The sequence below is a fragment of the Protopterus annectens genome, chromosome 7.part0 (genome assembly GCF_019279795.1).
Source record: "Protopterus annectens isolate FY-2018-M chromosome 7.part0, PAN1.0, whole genome shotgun sequence".
Classification (NCBI taxonomy): domain Eukaryota; kingdom Metazoa; phylum Chordata; order Ceratodontiformes; family Protopteridae; genus Protopterus; species Protopterus annectens.
In genome coordinates, this window is record NC_056739.1 from 143,485,234 (window position 1) to 143,504,088 (window position 18,855).

The 18,855-nt window shown below is 38.0% G+C and overlaps 1 protein-coding gene across 3 annotated transcripts in view; it reads left to right on the forward strand.

The window, feature by feature from the left end:
• Positions 1 to 18,855, forward strand: part of LOC122806293 (F-actin-monooxygenase mical1-like) — a 1,110,237-nt gene that overhangs the window by 962,327 nt on the left and 129,055 nt on the right. The window lies entirely within an intron of this gene.

Consider the following 18,855-nt stretch of genomic DNA (forward strand, 5'->3'; position numbering starts at 1 on the left):
AAGGGCTGTTGACAAGCCTAGAGTGCCTATAACAAGGAAGAGATATCCTGTAGCCGTATTAAAAATATTTCAGAAATTCTATGAAAATCTGTATAAAGCAGAGAAGTATGAAAATCAATAATGGTACACGTGGAGTATAAAAATCAAGAATGGTACACGTGGAGTATGAAAATCAATAATGGTACACGTGGAGTATAAAAATCAAGAATGGTACACGCGGAGTATGAAAATCAAGAATGGTACACGCGGAGTATAAAAATCAAGAATGGTACACGCGGAGTATAAAAATCAAGAATGGTACACGTGGAGTATGAAAATCAAAAATGGTACACGTGCAGTATAAAAATCAAGAATGGTACACGTGGAGTATGAAAATCAAGAATGGTACACGTGGAGTATGAAAATCAAGAATGGTACACGTGGAGTATGAAAATCAGGAATGGTACACGTGGAGTATGAAAATCAGGAATGGTACACGTGGAGTATGAAAATCAGGAATGGTACACGTGGAGTATGAAAATCAAGAATGGTACACGTGGAGTATGAAAATCAAGAATGGTACACGTGGAGTATGAAAATCAAGAATGGTACACGTGGAGTATGAAAATCAGGAATGGTACACGTGGAGTATGAAAATCAGGAATGGTACACGTGGAGTATGAAAATCAGGAATGGTACACGTGGAAATGTTTATGGAAGAATTAAATATGCCAAAGTTAGTGCAGAGGAGGCTCCATTACTAACAGGATAGGAGGAGATGAGATAAAAAAGGTGATGTATAACCAATCCACAGGAACGTCCCCAGGAATAGATGCATTCCTGTAGAAGTTTGGAAGTTAGGAGGGAAAAAGCTGATAAAGATCTGGAATGTTTTGTTTAACAGTATTTTAAGAGGAGGAGAAGTACCAACATCCTGGAAGAAAGTGGTGGTGGCTGTAATACATAAAGGGGTCCATATCATGTTGTCGAACTCTTAAAAGTTCAAACGTCATATGGTCGACACCATATGATTGAACTTTTAAAAGTTTGAACATTTCAACGGAGATCTCCGTACAGTGCGGAATGTGTAGATTTCCTTTTTCTGCACTGTAGTGCAATCTCGGAGTTGGTATATTTAAAGAGTGGGGACTGTGGGGGGTGCAGGGGGGCTTGCTCCCCTGCTTAAACCATTCAGGTAGGCAGACTTTTAAAAGATCGATCATATGGTGTCGACCATATGACGTTTAAACTTTTAAAAGTTTGATTATGTAATATAGACACTACCTAAAGAGGGTAAACCTCCATCAGATCCAGACTTCATACAGGCCCATTTCAGTATTAAGCCATGATTATAAAGTGTTTGTCTATAATGGCTAAAAGAATGGTAAACATGATGCCAAAATTAATAGATATGGATCACTGTGGTTTTTGTGGAGGGAAAGCAAACATTTGACAGCACTAACAGAACACTGATGATCCAGAGGGAAGCAGAATGTAAGAAGATACCACTGTTTTTGGTGGGTCTTAATGAAGAGAAAGCATTTGACAGAGTAAGCTAGGACTTTATGAACAGGGCAATGGAAACATTTGCATCCCCTGATAAAATTATAAGGTTGATTAGGAGGGATATATGAGAAATTGGAAGCAAAAATTAAAGTGGATGGGTACCTTCTCTGCTAATTTCCAGTCTAGGAGAGGAACCGGGCCAGGGGTGTCTTCTTTACCCCTTGTTATTTTCATTATATAAGTCTAGAAGATTTAGGATTTTTGCTTGGAAATGTTTACATATGTATTTTTATACCCTGTGTAGACTCCAGAGTATTTTTCCACCAATAGACAGCAAATGTTGGAGGTATGATGGGAAAGAAAGAGATAATTGTGAAAATGTTTTCTAGGAGTGTGATGAGTTGCTAGACTTTAAAGATTCCCTTCAGACTACTCTATCAGAGATGCTGAGTGAGCACATTTGTGTATCTTGGGAAATGATTGTTATGAGCTGTGATACAGAATTGGAATTGCCTAGACATAGTAAGGCCTCACTGAGTCTAATTATGGTGGCTGCCAAAAAAGCAATTACTAGAAAATGTAAATCAAAGTCTAAACCAAGTGTACTAGAAACAGTGAATATAGTAACCGAGATAAAACAACTGGAATTGGGATCTTTAGAAAAAAGTGTGGGAGAAAATTACATAGGAAAAATGGGAATTGTGGGATCAATACATGCAGAGCAGGAATGATGTTTAAAAGAAGCCAGGATTTGAATGAGCTATGTAGTGTCTCACTGACAATGATTGGTTAGACTATAAGTGATGTTTGTAACTAAAATTATGTCAGTATGGTTTCTGATATATATATATATATATATATATATATATAATGCTTGCAACTAAGATTATGTTAATATGGTTTGATTTCTTTTATATAAATGTATGATTGCCTATGTCATGTGATAATTTAATAAAGATGTTTCTTGTTTAAAAAAAATATTGAGCAGTGCAATACCCCAGTAAACAAATAGACACACACAAGCACACACACACACACACACACACACACATATATATATATATATATATATATATATGGATCTAGGACTATTGAATGAAAGTTCAATAGTCCGAATCCACAATCACCGAACACACTAATGAAAGCACTGTCACCGAAAAAGCGCTTTTGTTAAAGTGTGTTTAAAAGAAAAAGAATAAAACATTACTTTTATGTTTTTGCAGGGGGGCAAGCCCCACTGTACTCCCCACACCCCCCTTACTTAAATATTCTCACTCCGAGGTCACACTACAGTGGGGAAAATGGAATTTTCCCTTATCCCCACTGTAGTGCGATCTCCACAACAGGCATACTTACGCGAAAGTACCTTTAGGTGAAAAGCATTTTCGCGCAAGTATGCCCGGCCGAATCTGTTTCGGTTATGTTGCCGTTCTGTGATCTGTACGGACCCCATATATATACATGTATGTATGTATAGGTCTACTTCAGTAGACTGAAATTAAACTTAATAAAAGTAAATATCCTCACTAAGCTTAAAACTTACTGTCAGTGAAAAGTGAAGAGCAACAAAAGTAAGAGCCTGACAGTAGCACAGCTGGGAAATGTATTACAAAAATAAAGAAAGAATCAAAACAAAGTTACAAAAATACATCCTTACAAAACAGTGGTGAGCGCTTTCAGGGATCTACCCCTTCATGAGACAACAGTTAAAAATCCCATAATTCATTAAATACTTGAGGTTAGTCACATGATGTTTCAAAATTTCAGTTGTACCCATTAAGGACATAACAATTAGTGCATCAGTACATATTAGCACAGTTAAAGAGAACATACACTAAAGGAATTATAGCTAAGATAAATAAGAAAAGTGTATAACCTTGTATGGTGTATAACTATATATAATAAAAACCTGATATGATATACATATATATAAAAAATACATAAATATACAATGCCAGTGCATCCAGCTTATATAGATACATACATTAAAATTTTTTATGTGAAATATAAAATGCTAATATATATATATAAATAAATAATCATACAATCTAAAATACAATGTAAAAAATATATAGAAAATGTATTGTAAAATATTAAAAATCTAAAAATTCAAGAGAATCAATGCTTCAAAGGTTGAGCTTTTAAAAAAGGTTTAAGTGACACCATTTGATTCAACCCTGGGGGCTTGTCTGCGTTAAATCTAATAATCCATCTCTGCTCAGCAGCTTCTGTGTCATTAGATAAATTACCCCACCTTAATTTCTCAGACAATATTTGTAAAACCAGAAATGTAAAAATATGTTCAGGTCCTGTATTCATGTTGTGCATAGCAATCGCACTATTCTCCTTACAGTTCCTAATATCCCTGTAATGTTCCAGGATCCTGTCCTTCAGGCGTCTGTTGATCTTACCCATGTAGAAGCTGTAGCATACTACACAGCAGGTGAAGTAGACCAGGTTTGATGTGGTACAATCAGCGTACAGATTACTGCTATGACTGAATTTCTTTGAGGGATGTGTAAAAGTCCTGCCATTGTGTATGTGTTTACATGCTCCACAATTTCTACACATGTATGTGCCCAATCTATCTGATCTACTGACAGTATTGGTTGTGGCATTACTATAACATAGTTCATTTCTCAATGTTTTATTGTTCCTAAAAGTGAAACTTGGTTTAGTACCAGTTATACCCTGTAGGTTGTCAATCGTGGATAGAATACCCCAATTTTTGGTTACTACATCACATACTACACTTATGTTGCTTGCAAAAGTGAGTGGCATCCTAAGTGTGTTATCTGTGTCTGTATGTATATGCCTTACCTTATCGCGATCATTGACTTGCCCACTTACTCGAGTTGTAGTGTGCGTATCATAATAGGGTCTACATCTACCCGCCCTATTGCTCCAACCATCTAGAATGCACCTATCTATAGTTCTAGCATCATAGCCCCTGTTTAAAAACTCAGATTTAAGTTGGTCCAGGGCTATTTGTAGTTCATCATCATCATTAAACAGTCTCATAATCCTGTATACTTGGCCTTTGATGATGTTGACCTTGGTGTGGTTCGGGTGCATACTGGTGTTATGTAAGAACATGTTTTTTCTAACATGTTTCCTAAACAAACCAGTTCTAATCTGGTTTAATTCATCTTTTCTTACTTTGACATTAAGAAAGTCAATTTCAGTCATGGAATATTGAGAGGTAAATCTAAGAAATTGAGTGGTATTATTGAGGTAACTGAAAAATGCATTTAGCTCTACCTCTGTACCATTCCACAGCAAAAAAATATCATCCACAAACCTGACATATCACTCGATATACCTGCCATATGTCCTATTGGTTAACACATGTGTGCATTCCCATTGAACCAAGGAAAGGTTGGTGTAGCTATTCGCACAAGCTGTGCCTATAGCCACACCAACCTTCTGTAAGTATTTCTGTTGTTGAAATAAGAAAACATTATTGGTCAGTACTATATCCAACAAAGCTCAAATGAGGTCACATTTGTTCTTGTTATAGTCTACACTGTGAAGTAGTTCTCTTATGGTCTCTATTTCCCATTCATTCGGAATCACCATGAATAATGATTCTATATCCATTGTTACCAAGAAACAACAATGGTTGGTATCTATATTCATCCATTTCATCCTAAGAGTTTCAAGAAAAACCTTAGAATCTCTTAGCACAATCTCACAATTAGATAGGAGTGGATGTAGATTCTTCTCAATAAAAATAGATAGAGGTTCAGTAACCCATCCTTTACCCAAGAATATGGGACGCATGGGTGGAACTGACAAATGCTTATGTATCTTAGGTAAGCCATAAATCTCAGGTATAGAGGGATTACTGACCGAAAAGTATTCAAACAATTCCTCTTGAATTTTTAGATTTTTAATATTTTACAATACATTTTCTATATATTTTTACATTGTATTTTAGATTGTATGATTATTTATTTCTATATATATATTAGCATTTTATATTTCACATAAACATTTTTAATATATGTATCTATATAAGCTGGATGCACTGGTATTGTATATTTATGTATTTTTTATATATATGTATATCATATCAGGTTTTTGTTATATATAGTTATTCACCATACAGGGTTATACACATTTTTTATTTATCTTTGCTATAATTCCTTTAGTGTATGGTCTCTTTAACTGTGCTAATATGTACTGATGCACTAATTGTCATGTCCTTATTGGGTACAACTGAAATTTTGAAACATCATGTGACTAACCTCCAGTATTTAATGAATTATGGGATTTTTAACTGCTGTCTGATGAAGGGGTAGATCCCTGAAAGCGCTCACCACTGTTTTGTAAGGATGTATTTTTTGTAACTTTGTTGTGATTTTTTCTTTATTTTTGTAATAAATTTCCCAGCTGTGGTACTGTCAGAGCTCTTACCTTTGTTGCTTTTCACTTTTCACTAACAGTTCTGTGTTTAATGAGAAGATATTTACTTTTATTTCTACTTATTTTGCCTCTCTAAAGCAACATGGCAGAAGGAAATGTTTCTACCATTGCAACTGAGCTGAACAGTGACGCAAATATGATTAATGGCTCCACAACCTGTCCTGCAGAACGCCTGAATGGACTACTAACAACGGATGTGAATCCCTTATTGAACATAGGGCTGAAAACAACGGATACAATATATGTTGACAACTCTGAACAGCTAAACAATTTTAATACCATCTATAGAGACCTGGAAAATAAATTGTATAAGTTTAAACGGCTCCAGTGGCAATGTTTCCACTTGGAAGCATGTTAACAACAGAATCTTGTCCCTAGAGGGCTACGCGTATTGACTATGCCAACCTATAGTCAAACATATCCAGAACTTCTTAGGCATTGGCAAATCATAAACTTAGACTGCAGTTCCAAATACCTGCCTCTACTGATAGACTTTTTCCATCCACAAGAGGATGAGCTAGCTAAAGACATTAATATTGTCTATGTCAGCTTTATAGATAGCTATTCTACACAAATAGTAGGTACAAAGCTGGATACTTTACATGAAAATATATTAAACTATGAGAAAAGACTTTCTGCAGTTAAAACCTCGTAACGGGTATTGCAAGGAGTTTAATGATTTCCAGCACGGAAATGTATTCTCTTGGGTGAGGGAACACCCCCCCCAAGAGCCAGACCAGACAGACAGCTCAGGGGATCCAATCAGCAGCTCCACAGAGGCAACACCATGACGACGTTAATTTGAATGAAGGAATAGATGACACACCCACTCCAAATGAGTCTGAGCAAGCAATAAACAATAAAGCAACTGCCAGCTTTGCTGGTGTTGTAAAAAAACAGTGTAAAGCCGGTTTTTGGTTCTAAAGTGCATACACTACAACCTGACAGGAGCGATGCTCTGGTGGTTAAACCCAAAGAAACAAGAAACATTCAGCTACCTTCTAACAGTTTATCCAATTACCTTAACCCAGAGAACAACATGGCTCATGTTTTACTACAGGAACCCCTGCCAATAAGAGGACAGCCGACATATCGCAGTAGTAACCCTGGTAATAGTTTGGGTTCTGTTAAGTATTTCATGGGGGAGGCAAGGAGTATTGAGGGGTGAATTTTGAGCTGAATTTGTCATCCAGCAAATTTGCTCTATCTCTCTGCTCATTGAAGGTGACACCAATGACCACCAGTTTGACGGACTGATGTGTGCTGCCTTTGAGGTTTTCTTTGATGTTTTGGATATAAGCCGTAGAAGGCCTTGTGGTTAGTCTTTGCTTTAGCTTGTGGGGCTATCTTGACTCCCATAATTGACTTTGTTGAACTTAATTAGCGAGGATCCTATCACTGCATGGGAGCTGCTCTCCCTAGTTTCAGCCCTGGACTTGTTTTTCCTTTTGTTAGATACCTTTTTCCCGCATTTTTTGGTTATCCAGCTTTGTACCTACTATTTGTGTAGAATAGCTATCTATAATGCTGCCATAGACAATATTAATGTCTTTAGCTAGCTCGTCCTCTTGCGGACGGAAAAAGTCTATCAGTAGATGCAGGTATTTGGAACTGCACTCTAAGTTTATGATTTGCCAACGCCTAAGAAGTTCTGGATATGTTTGACCATAGGTTGGCATAGTCAATACGCATAGCCCTCTAGGGACAAGATTCTGTTATTAACATGCTTCCAAGTGGAAACGTTGCCACTGGAGCCATTTAAACTTATACAGTTTATTTTCCAGGTCTCTATAGATAGTATTAAAATTGTTTAGCTGTTCAGAGTTGTCAACATATATTGTATCCATTGCTTTCAGCCCTATGTTCAATAAGGGATTCACATCCGTTGTTAGTAGTCCATTCAGGCATTTTGCTGGACAAGTTTCAGAGCCATTAACCATATTTGCATCACTGTTCAGCTCAGTTGCAATGGTAGAAACATTTCCTTCTGCCATGTTGCTTTACAGAGACAAAATAAGTAGAAATAAAAGTAAATATTCTCTCTCTGAGCACAAAACTGTCAGTGAAAAGCAACAAAAGTAAGAGCTCTGACAGTGCCACAGTTGGGAAATTTATTACAAAAATAAAGAAAAAATCAAAACAAAGTTACAAAGAATAAATCCTTACAAAACAGTGGTAAGCGCTTTGAGGGATTTACCCCTTCATCAGACAACAGTTAAAAATCCCATAATTCATTAAATACTGGAGGTTAGTCACATGATGTTTCAAAATTTCAGTTGTACCCAATAAGGACATAACAATTAGTGCATCAGTACATATTAGCACAGTTAAAGAGACCATACACTAAAGAAATGATAGCTAAGATAAATAAGAAATGTGTATAACCTTGTATAGTGTATAACTATATATAATAAAAACCTGATAATCCTAGCGACAACACTATATATCCATATATATATATATATATATATATATATATATATATATATATACATAAATATACAATACCAGTGCATCCAGCTTATATAGATACATACATTAAAAATTTTTATGTGAAATATAAAATGCTAATATATATATAGAAATAAATAATCATCATACAATCTAAAATACAATGTAAAAAATATATAGAAAATGTGTTGTAAAATATTCAAAATCTAAAAATTCAAGAGGAACTGTTTGAATACTTTTTGGTCAATAATCCCACTATACCTGAGATTTATGGCTTACATAAGATACATAAGCATTTGTCACTTCCACCCATGCTTCCCATAGTCTCGGGTAAAGGATAGGTTACTGAACCTCTATCTATTTTTATTGAGAAGAAACTACATCCACTCCTCTCTAATTGTGAGATTGTGCTAAGAGATTCTAAGGTTTTTCTTGAAACTCTTAGCATGAAATGGATGAATATAGATGCCAACCATTGTTGTTTCTTGGTAACAATGGATATAGAATCATTATTCACGGTGATTCAGAATGAATGGGGAATAGAGACCATAAGACAACTACTTCACAGTGTAGACTATAACAAGAACAAATGTGACCTCTTTGTGCTTTGTTGGATATAGTACTGACCAATAATGTTTTCTTATTTCAACAACAGAAATACTTACAGAAGGTTGGTGTGGCTATGGGCACAGCTTGTGCGAATAGCTACACCAACCTTTCCTTGGTTCAATGGAAACGCACACGTGTGTTAACCAATAGCACATATGGCAGGTATATCGAGTGATATGTCAGGTTTGTGGATGATATTTTTTTGCTGTGGAATGGTACAGAGGTAGAGCTAAATGCATTTTTCAGTTGCCTGAATAATACCACTCAATTTCTTAGATTTACCTCTCAATATTCCATGACTGAAACTGACTTTCTTGACGTCAAAGTAAGAAAAGATGTATTAAACCAGATTAGAACTGGTTTGTTTAGGAAACATGTTAGAAAAAACACGTTCCTACATAACACCAGTATGCACCTGAACCACACCAAGGTCAACATCATCAAAGGCCAAGTATACAGGATTATGAGACTGTTTAATGATGATGATGATGAACTACAAATAGCCCTGGACCAACTTAAATCTGAGTTTTTAAACAGGGGCTATGATGCTAGAACTATAGATAGGTGCATTCTAGATGGTTGGAGCAATAGGGCGGGTAGATGTAGACCCTATTATGATACGCACACTACAACTCGAGCAAGCGGGCAAGTCAATGATCGCGATAAGGTAAGGCATATACATACAGACACAGACAACACACTTAGGACGCCACTCACTTCTGCCAGCAACGTAAGTGTAGTATGTGATGTAGTAACCAAAAATTGGGGTATTCTATCCATGATTGACAACCTACAGGGTATAACTGGTACTAAGCCAAGTTTCACTTTTAGGAACAATAAAACATTGAGAAATTAACTATGTTATAGTAATGCCGCAACCAATACTGTCAGTAGATCAGATAGATTGGGCACATACATGTGTAGAAATTGTGGAGCATGTAAACACATACACAATGGCAGGACTTACACATCCCTCGAAGAAATTCAGTCATAGCAGTAAGCTGTACGCTGATTGTACCACATCAAACGTGGTCTACTTCGCCTGCTGTGTAGTATGCTACAGCTTCTACATGGGTAAGATCAACAGACGCCTGAAGGACAGGATCCTGGAACATTACAGGGATATTAGGAACTGTAAGGAGAATAGTGCGATTGCTATGCACAACATGAATACAGGACCTGAACATATTTTTACATTTCTGGTTTTACAAATATTGTCTGAGAAATTAAGGTGGGGTAATTTATCTAATGACACAGAAGCTGCTGAGCACAGATGGATTATTAGATTTAACTCACAAGCCCCCAGGGTTGAATCAAATGGTGTCACTTAAACCTTTTTTAAAAGCTCGACCTTTGAAGCATTGATTCTCTTGAATTTTTACATTTTTAATATTTTACAATATATTTTCTATATATTTTTTACATTGTATTTTAGATTGTATGATTATTTATTTCTATATATGTATATTAGCATTTTATATTTCACATACAACATTTTTAATGTATGTATCTATATAAGCTGGATGCACTGGTATTGTATATTTATGTATATTTTTATATCTATATATATGTATATATATATATATATATATATATATATATATATGGATATATAGTGTTGTCGCTAGGATTATCAGGTTTTTATTATTTATAGTTATACACCATACAAGGTTATACACATTTCTTATTTATCTTCGCTATAATTTCTTTAGTGTATGGTCTCTTTAGCTGTGCTAATATGTACTGATGCACTACCACTGTTTTTTAAGGATTGCTTTTTTGTAACTTTGTTTTGATTTTTTCTTTATTTTTGTAATAAATTTCCCAGCTGTGGTACTGTGAGGCTCTTACTTTTGTTGAAAATAAACTTAATCTAAACTTGCTTTACTGAGACAACATCACCGAAGTTTGAATAAACCAAAACTTCGCATTACTGCATATTTTTACAGGGAATGGAGGCAGTTCACCAACATTCAACGTAAAAACACACCGCAGTATGTCAACCCCATTCCTACGATACCAACTCCGGGATCACGCTGTCGTGGGGAAAAGGGCAAATTTCCCCATGTTGGCCAAGCGCCTCCATTCACTGTAAAATACGCGATAATGTGAAGCTTCAGTGTATTCAAACTTCAGTGATTTTGTCTAGGTAAAGTAAGTTTCAATGAAGTGTAATTCTGGTCTACTAAAGTAGTTCCATAGGTATATGTATGTATGTATATATATATATATATATATATATATATATGTCAATCAGTCCTGACTTCCTGGGCTCTGTTTGTGAGTCAGCTGGCAGTCCAGTGAGTTATGTAGGGATTTATGCCCAGTTTGGTGCGTTTGTCAACTATACCCAAGTGAGGTATTGTATTGAATACCTTAGTCAGTCCAGGTAGGCAGTATGTACTGTTTTCTCCTCATCCACTGTATTGGTGAACTCAAAGAAGTCTACCAGGTTTAGTATGCATGACCTTCCCTTGACAAAGCTAAACTGGGCTGAGTCTAGTGTCTGAAGGTTGCCTGTGTCTTTGTTGATCATTTCTATGATAATTTATTGCATGGCTTTACATATTAGATTAGACAGACTGACAAGTCTTTAGTTTCAGGGTTGGTTGATCGTCCTCGCTTGGGAAGCTGGATGACCATTTCGGTCCTCCATTCTTGTGGTCCAAAGCCTGTTTTGAGGCTATAGTTAAAAGGTTAGTCAAGTGTTCCTGATAGGTCATGCTTCAAGCTATTTAGAAGGCATCCTGGGATACTGTTGGGGCCCACTGAGGCTGTGTTTTTGGCCTTAAGTGCCACCAGGACCTGCTCCCTGGTAATAGTTTGGGTTCTGTTAGTAAGTATTTCATGGGGAGGCAAGGAGCATTGAGGGGTAAATTTTGAGCTGAATTTGATATCCAGCAAATTTGCTCTCTCTCTGCTCATTGAAGGTGACACCAATGGCCACCAGTTTGATGGACAGGTGTGTGCTGCCTTTGAGGTTTTCTTTGATGTTTTGGATATAGCCGTAGAAGGCCTTGTGGTTGTCTTTAGCTTGTGGGGCTATCTTGACCCCATAATTGACTTTGTTGAACTTAATTAGCGAGATCCTATCAGTATGGGAGCTGCTCTCCCTGGTTTCAGCCCTGACTTGTTTTTCCCTTTTGTTAGATACCCTATTAAAGATAGGATTTCCCCAGTGTGGTTTGTTTTCAGAGTTTGTTTTGGGCTTACTTCTAGTGGGTACAGCAGCCTCTGCACAGTCATTTATATGGTTGTACAGGGTCTCTGTGAACAATTCCGCATAGGTTGCTCTGACCTCGGGTTGGGAGGGGCATTAAAGTTTGACAAACTATCATTTAATAGGATGTAGCTCACTTTGGAATAGTTCCTAACTTTTAGGGGGTTTGCTGGGGTCACTGCATTGATTTTTATACTGAAGGTGACACCTTTGTGGTCTAACATCACCAGTGAGGACATGGCACTGGGGGGGGTGCAACACTTTCTCATATTTGTGAGTACCACATCCAGTATGTTTGAACTTCTGGTGGTTGTGCATACTATCTGGTGAAGGTTATTTGTATTAATAAAGTTCAGGAATTATTGTGCCTGTGATTATGAGGCAGCGTATGTTTCCCAGTCTATACAGGAGGGCAGTTAAAGTCTCCCATGAATAGGGTATTTGGTTTAATGCTGAGTTTCTCCTGTAAGTTTAAGAGTTATGGAATTCTAAGGAGATAGAAGGTGACCTGTAGCTTACAAGCATAAGGTGTGGGACTTTGTCTGTGGTGATTTGCACAAGGATAAATTGCAGGGCATTGTCCTGCTTAACCAGCATAGAGTTATGCTTGTTGCTAATGCAGATTGAGACGATTCCACCTTTTGTCCCTGTCTGTGCAGCTGATAGTCTAAATGTCTGGAAGGCACTGAAGCCTTGCACTGCTGGAGTACTTTATGTGAATTTAAACTACGTCTCAGTAACATCACTGATGCCTGTATCTCCAGCGTGAGGAGAGCTTATAGGGTGTGGAGTTTCTTGTTTAGGCTCCTAGCATTGAGCAGTAATACCTTTAGGTTTCTATGGGATTTATTGCCTATTTTGGTAGGTTTGTCAATTTGGCATTGCCTAAAACAAGGCTGTAAGGGGGTGGATAAAGTTTTAGCCAATATTCAGAAGCCTAGGGGAGACGGATGCAGACCTTTCTTTGCAAAACAACACGGTCTGTTAACCATGTCCTTTCATGCTGACAAATATTGAATCTTCCTGGAAGAACACCAGAAGCTAAGAAAATTATTGAAGTCTGTCATCTTTTGTTTATACTGTGACATCATTCTTGGTGAAGGTAGAATGCTTCTCAGTGCATAGCACATGCTTGCCCGAGACACATATTCAGAGAGTTCAAAAATATCTCTCTTCGTATAATCCAGGGAAGTATGTCTCAGGTCATTAACACCCACATGGCCTATGACAGAATCTTACTGGTACCTGTGATATAGTAATTTGAGTGCATACATAACTTGGTGGATCCTGGCTCCAGATAAGCAACTAACCTTCCTTGTTCAGTCTGGTGAATGGAGCATGTGTGTGTCGCACAATGGAGTACCCTATGATAAGATTCCTGGGTAATGTGTTGGCTTGCCTTATGGCCTTTCCTCTTGGGACTATACTGGGTATAGATGTATTTGTGGTGTTTGCTGCTTTTGGTGAGTGTTGGAAAGATTGCTGAGGATAGGCATTACTGATCATAGAGTTAGGAAATCTTTGAGAGTTTGGAAGATTTCTTTCGGTGCTCCATCATAGTTTGGTCTGCATGTGTCGTAGACACTGTGTGGTGGATGTTGTATATGTGTGTTCTTGACAACCTTGATTGTATGCAAGATTTTTTCCTCCAGTGAAATTGTACATGTGCATTTCTTGCACACTGTGACATACGTTATTTCGGTAAGGATTAAATAGCTGTCTATGAACATGAGTTAATTGCTACATTGTCTCAGGATGCCCATATGTACTAAGCTATCTATAAAGACATTTGTAATTTGAATATCCATGTTGCCCAGACCTGCATTTGGTGAGCTACTATACGTTATGGACCGAGTTGTATAGAGATCTCCATGAGTGGTCCCTGGGGTTTGGCACTTGACTAGGTTAGACTGTGCTCAGATTTACTAGTAGTAATGTTTAATGTGCAGACTAGCTACTCCAAGCTTGTCCTCAAACAATGCCTTTGTTTTAGCCACACACAGTTACAGGTTTCAGTTCTAAGGGAAGCTTTATACATAATATTTACTTTCTGGGTGCTTGTATCTATGCAGGGCACTGCTAGCCTCTTGATGTAATAACATCAATAAAGATTGCACATGAGTGTAATGCTACAGCAAAACACCTTAAACTACCTTGACAAGGCAACTTCAAGTTATAGGGACCATTAGAATGATTTAAAGGCAAAATCAACAAATAAACCAAAAGTAAAGCAGAAAGAGTTAACCAGTGCAAAACAATAAAATAAATCATTTCCCTGCCAAGGATGGAGCAGGATTAACTCAGGACCCCCCATGTGTGGCTAGGGTGCCAAGCAGCTGAGAACTCTTGGAAAATGAGCAGGAGACAACTAGTAGTGAGGGAGGTTTACTCAAGTGCAGTATTGGTTTTCTGGCTGAGCACTAGTAGTAGGGGAGGTTTACTCAAGTGCAGTACTGGTTTTCTGGCTGAGCACTTAGTATTATGGATAAATGGAAAACAATGGGTGGGAAAGTACTTAAATAGGTTACATGACAGACAGCAGCAATGAAAAAGGGGAGAAAGGGACTTTGGAAGTCAGATTATCATAAGAGGCGGAAGACAGAGATACAGCCTTTTAAAACCACAGCAAGAAAAGGGTGGGAGAGCTGGAGAAAAATTCAAACTTTGAACTCAAGTCCTGTGGTTAGAATTTGAGAAACTTTAAATTTAATGCCTCAGTGAAGCATAGGGCAGAGTAAAAGGATATGGGAAAAATAGTAGCAGGGTAAACAGAAAGGCACTGGAATGCAACCTTAAAGTACTGAAGCAGAAATACTGGAGCAGAATTCACAATACTGCCACTACTGCAATCCTACCACACATTAAGTTCACAGACTATGCAGAAATTTACCAGCAATGCTGTAGTAAATGACGAAATGAGACTCAAATCTGGTAGTAGATCGCAGTCCTACCACAACTGTAAAAGAAGCTACAGACGAACCCAGACTGGGTTCAAAATATAGGTTAGTCCTATTAGGCTAGAGGCCTCTTTTCAAGGGAGACTCGGGTGGTATTTATACTGACTAGGGAAAATTTGTCCGGGGTACTCATTTCAATATGTGCCACGTTCTCTTTTACATCCACCTGAGCTACCACCAGCTCGGGCAGGTGGGGCCTCAGTTTAACATCTCATCCAAAGGACAGATTTCTTTCACTTTCCTTACAATAAGACCTCAGAGGTTTTGCACAGAAGATTGCTCTAGCTTGCCTAGTGGCAGTGCATTGTCATGGAGCAACAAGTTGGAATACTTTATGCTGATCATTATTTTTCAATCAGTATGTGTAGAGATGGATATCTTTTGTGAGCATGAGTAAGAAGTCATACCATGTATATGTATGGCTGATAGCCAGGGCTCGATCCAGCACTAGGTAAGCTAGGCAGTTGCCTAGGGCCTGATGCTGGTTGGGGAGCCCATAAATATTACATTAAAAAAACTGTCTCACTCCTAACCCACCCTTTTCCCCAATTACTGCTTGGCTGCTTCGATGTTTTACTGCTGGCTGGAGGCCCCATAAACATGACATAAGAAAAATGCGTCATGCCCAACCCATCCCCAACTACTACTGCTCCTGTGTTTACTGCTCAGCTATAGGTGTACAAAATGCTGCAGAAAGTCTCTGTTTATCATTGGCTGGAATGCAGAGCCAATGAGAAAGCAGCTTCCTGTGTCTTGCAACACCCTGTAATTTTGTGCTGCTGAGCACTGAGATGGTAAACTGAGCCCTCCTTCTCCTTTAATGTCAGTATTTTTGTATGTGAACCTTCCTGCACTGAGATGCAAACCAGCATATGAGACCATTACCAGAAGAGTGATAGCAATGGATGCAATAGTGAGATGCCCGTTACCTATGGAAATGCCTGGAGGAAAGAATGCGATGAAAGCTGCACTATGAAATAGCCCAGAATGAGATCTTTAAACTTCATTCCAGCCAGTACGTCAGGTGTGTGTCTTTCTGCAGTACTGACAGACCTCACCAGCGTTTTATTAAGAAAATACACATGGAAAATAATGTTCCAGGTTTTCAGGGCACTGTCTGATAGCAACTTTCTGCCCATGTAACAATATTTAAAATCTGTTCGTGATTTTTGGGTGTTTGTGTCTGATTTGTGAGCTAAAAGGTTGGGAGAGAATGGGGGTGCAATTCAGTTAAACTGTATGTTTTTTAGAGCAGTGATGTAAAATTCACTTCTTGGCCATTATTAATGCTTTTGTTCATTCATGTAATCGCAAGAAAGGATCTAAGTGTATGCAGTCATACTTGGGGTCTTGTGCGTGTGTGTGTGTGTGTGTGTGTGTGTGTGTGTGTGTGTGTGTGTGTGTGTAAATGCTTCCTGCATCCCAGAGTACTTGTAATATAAAAGAACCTGTTGTAGTACACAAAGGCACCCTTACATGAGCTAAATTCTTTGGGGTACGACACTGGTTTCCTTATTTTGTTAACTGTTGACAGTGTATTTATTATTTAGCTATGAATAAAACTGACAGCATAAAATCTACAAGTTTAATGTCATGACTGCAGTTGTCTGGTACTTGGTGTTAATGAGCTGTTTCCTGTAGTGCAGGGTTTGATTCCAACAGCCTTCCTTTGTATTCTGTGTGTCAGTCTGACCAAGTCACTTCACAAGACAGTGCTCTTGGCCTGCCTCTGAAAAGGGGCTGTACCAAATTGTTGGTGAATGTTCTACATTTGTGCTGTTAATTCTGTGCCCATCACATGGCCGCTCATTAATGCTTCACTCTAGGCAGTTTGACTACAAATCCCAACATGTCTTTTGTAGTTTAGTGGGTTGCCAGATGCATTTTCAATAAATACGAGTTTTGAGAGAAGAGAAGTTTACTGTTGCTCATGCTGTATGCTTTCAACATGAAAGTGTTTTTCTTTTTTCTTTTGCTGTAAAATTTTTAATACAAATTTTAAAATAAAATCCATATCTCTGTGAGCATTGTAAAATTAACAAAGAAAATATTATGTCCATAGGTTTGAATAGTGTCTTATGGGGAGAGAGAGACTAGTAATGGGTTACTGATATGGCTGTGAGGGGTCCATTATCCTGCCTAGGGCCCCATTTGACCATGATTTGTCTCTGCTAATCGCGTTAAGTTGAAATATGTCACTAAGGTCATTGCTTTATTCACATTTGTCCCAGTCTGACAAGAGAGGGATATACAGTTAGTGATTTTCTTTTGGGAATAGGGGTGAGGAGGCATGCAGTCTGTATGTATGACAAAATAATTGCACCATGTGGCTGTGGCCATTTTATTTATTAATATATTTTATTTTCATTTTTATCCCAATCTAAGACAAGAGGGATGCAAGGAAGGCAGCTGTCTGTTTTAGAGGAGAAAGGGAAGCAGTCACTATTCCCAGATATAGTTTGTGTATTTTTTTAGGCATTCATTTGCTTAATTTAAAACAGTTTTTTGCCAAATTTGAACACGAAAACTTGGATGCAATGTATTTCTTCCCTAAAAAAATAAGACTGAATTTCTTTCCTTCGTTATGATTTTCGTGTTAGTTGCTTGAGTATACTGATTCCTTATGAAGTTAGCATTCTATGTAAGCAAGCATGTATTTTGCAGAGTTTGTTTTTTTGAGGTGACTGCATATTCCATTAGCTAATATGGGAACATAGTGCCTTTCCACAGTGTATCTCCTCTTAAGTCCACTAGAGGGTGCTCATACAGCAGCAGGTGGCTTAATCACCTCTTGAAGACTGAAATATGCAAAAGATGTTCTAGAACTCTGCACTCTGCCACCTCCACTTGCGCCAGAGGTCCTAGACTCAGGACACTACCCTAAATAATCTAGTGTGAAGGTTACAGTACTGTGTTTCTGTGTTTCTGGCCCCTTTAAAACACTTACCATTGACCTTCCCCATAGGCTCCTTTTTACCTAAACCAACATGTCTTGAGTTGCACCCCCACTCCAGAAGCAGTACATGATGGTAAATGACCTAAGTGAAGAGGCTTATTTGCTAGGTGGGCCCAATTTAGTCATACTGTGGTGTCATCCTTGGCACCTGCTGTACTTATTTTCTTACCTCTCACTCTCCCATTGGTGGCTTATGATGAGTCAGCCAGAGCAAGACCTACAGAACTGGTTGACTGTTAGTGTCTGTTGTCACACACCGTTTCTGGCTGTAATACAATACACTGCTTCTTAGGCCAAGTACCACCTAGCAGTCTGCTGCTTGTTTTGATTCCTGTGGGTGTTACTGGAACTGCAAGACCTACCTAGCACCCCCATCCAACAGGGAGAACTGGTGTCAGCTGCTTAGTTTCTCCTTTTCCTGGCTGCCTCCACCAGCACCAAGGATCACTAGTTGAACTTACATGACTAGAACTGCAGTCAAGACGCCTTTTGTGTGCACCCTGCAACTGTCATTTAATCACTTTTTTAACAGTTTGACAAACGTATTCCTATCGAGAATTTCTTTGTTACACTTCCAAATGCTGGAGGTTTGCATCAAACCATGGATAAATGATTCAGGGGTTCATTTAACAATGCTGTGTTTGCAGTTAGGCTGTTTTTTTCATTGTATAAAAAAGGTGGTTTGAGAATATTTTGTCCACAATGACTGACATTAAGTTGCTGTTACATTTTCTGTTTTTCTTTTTTTT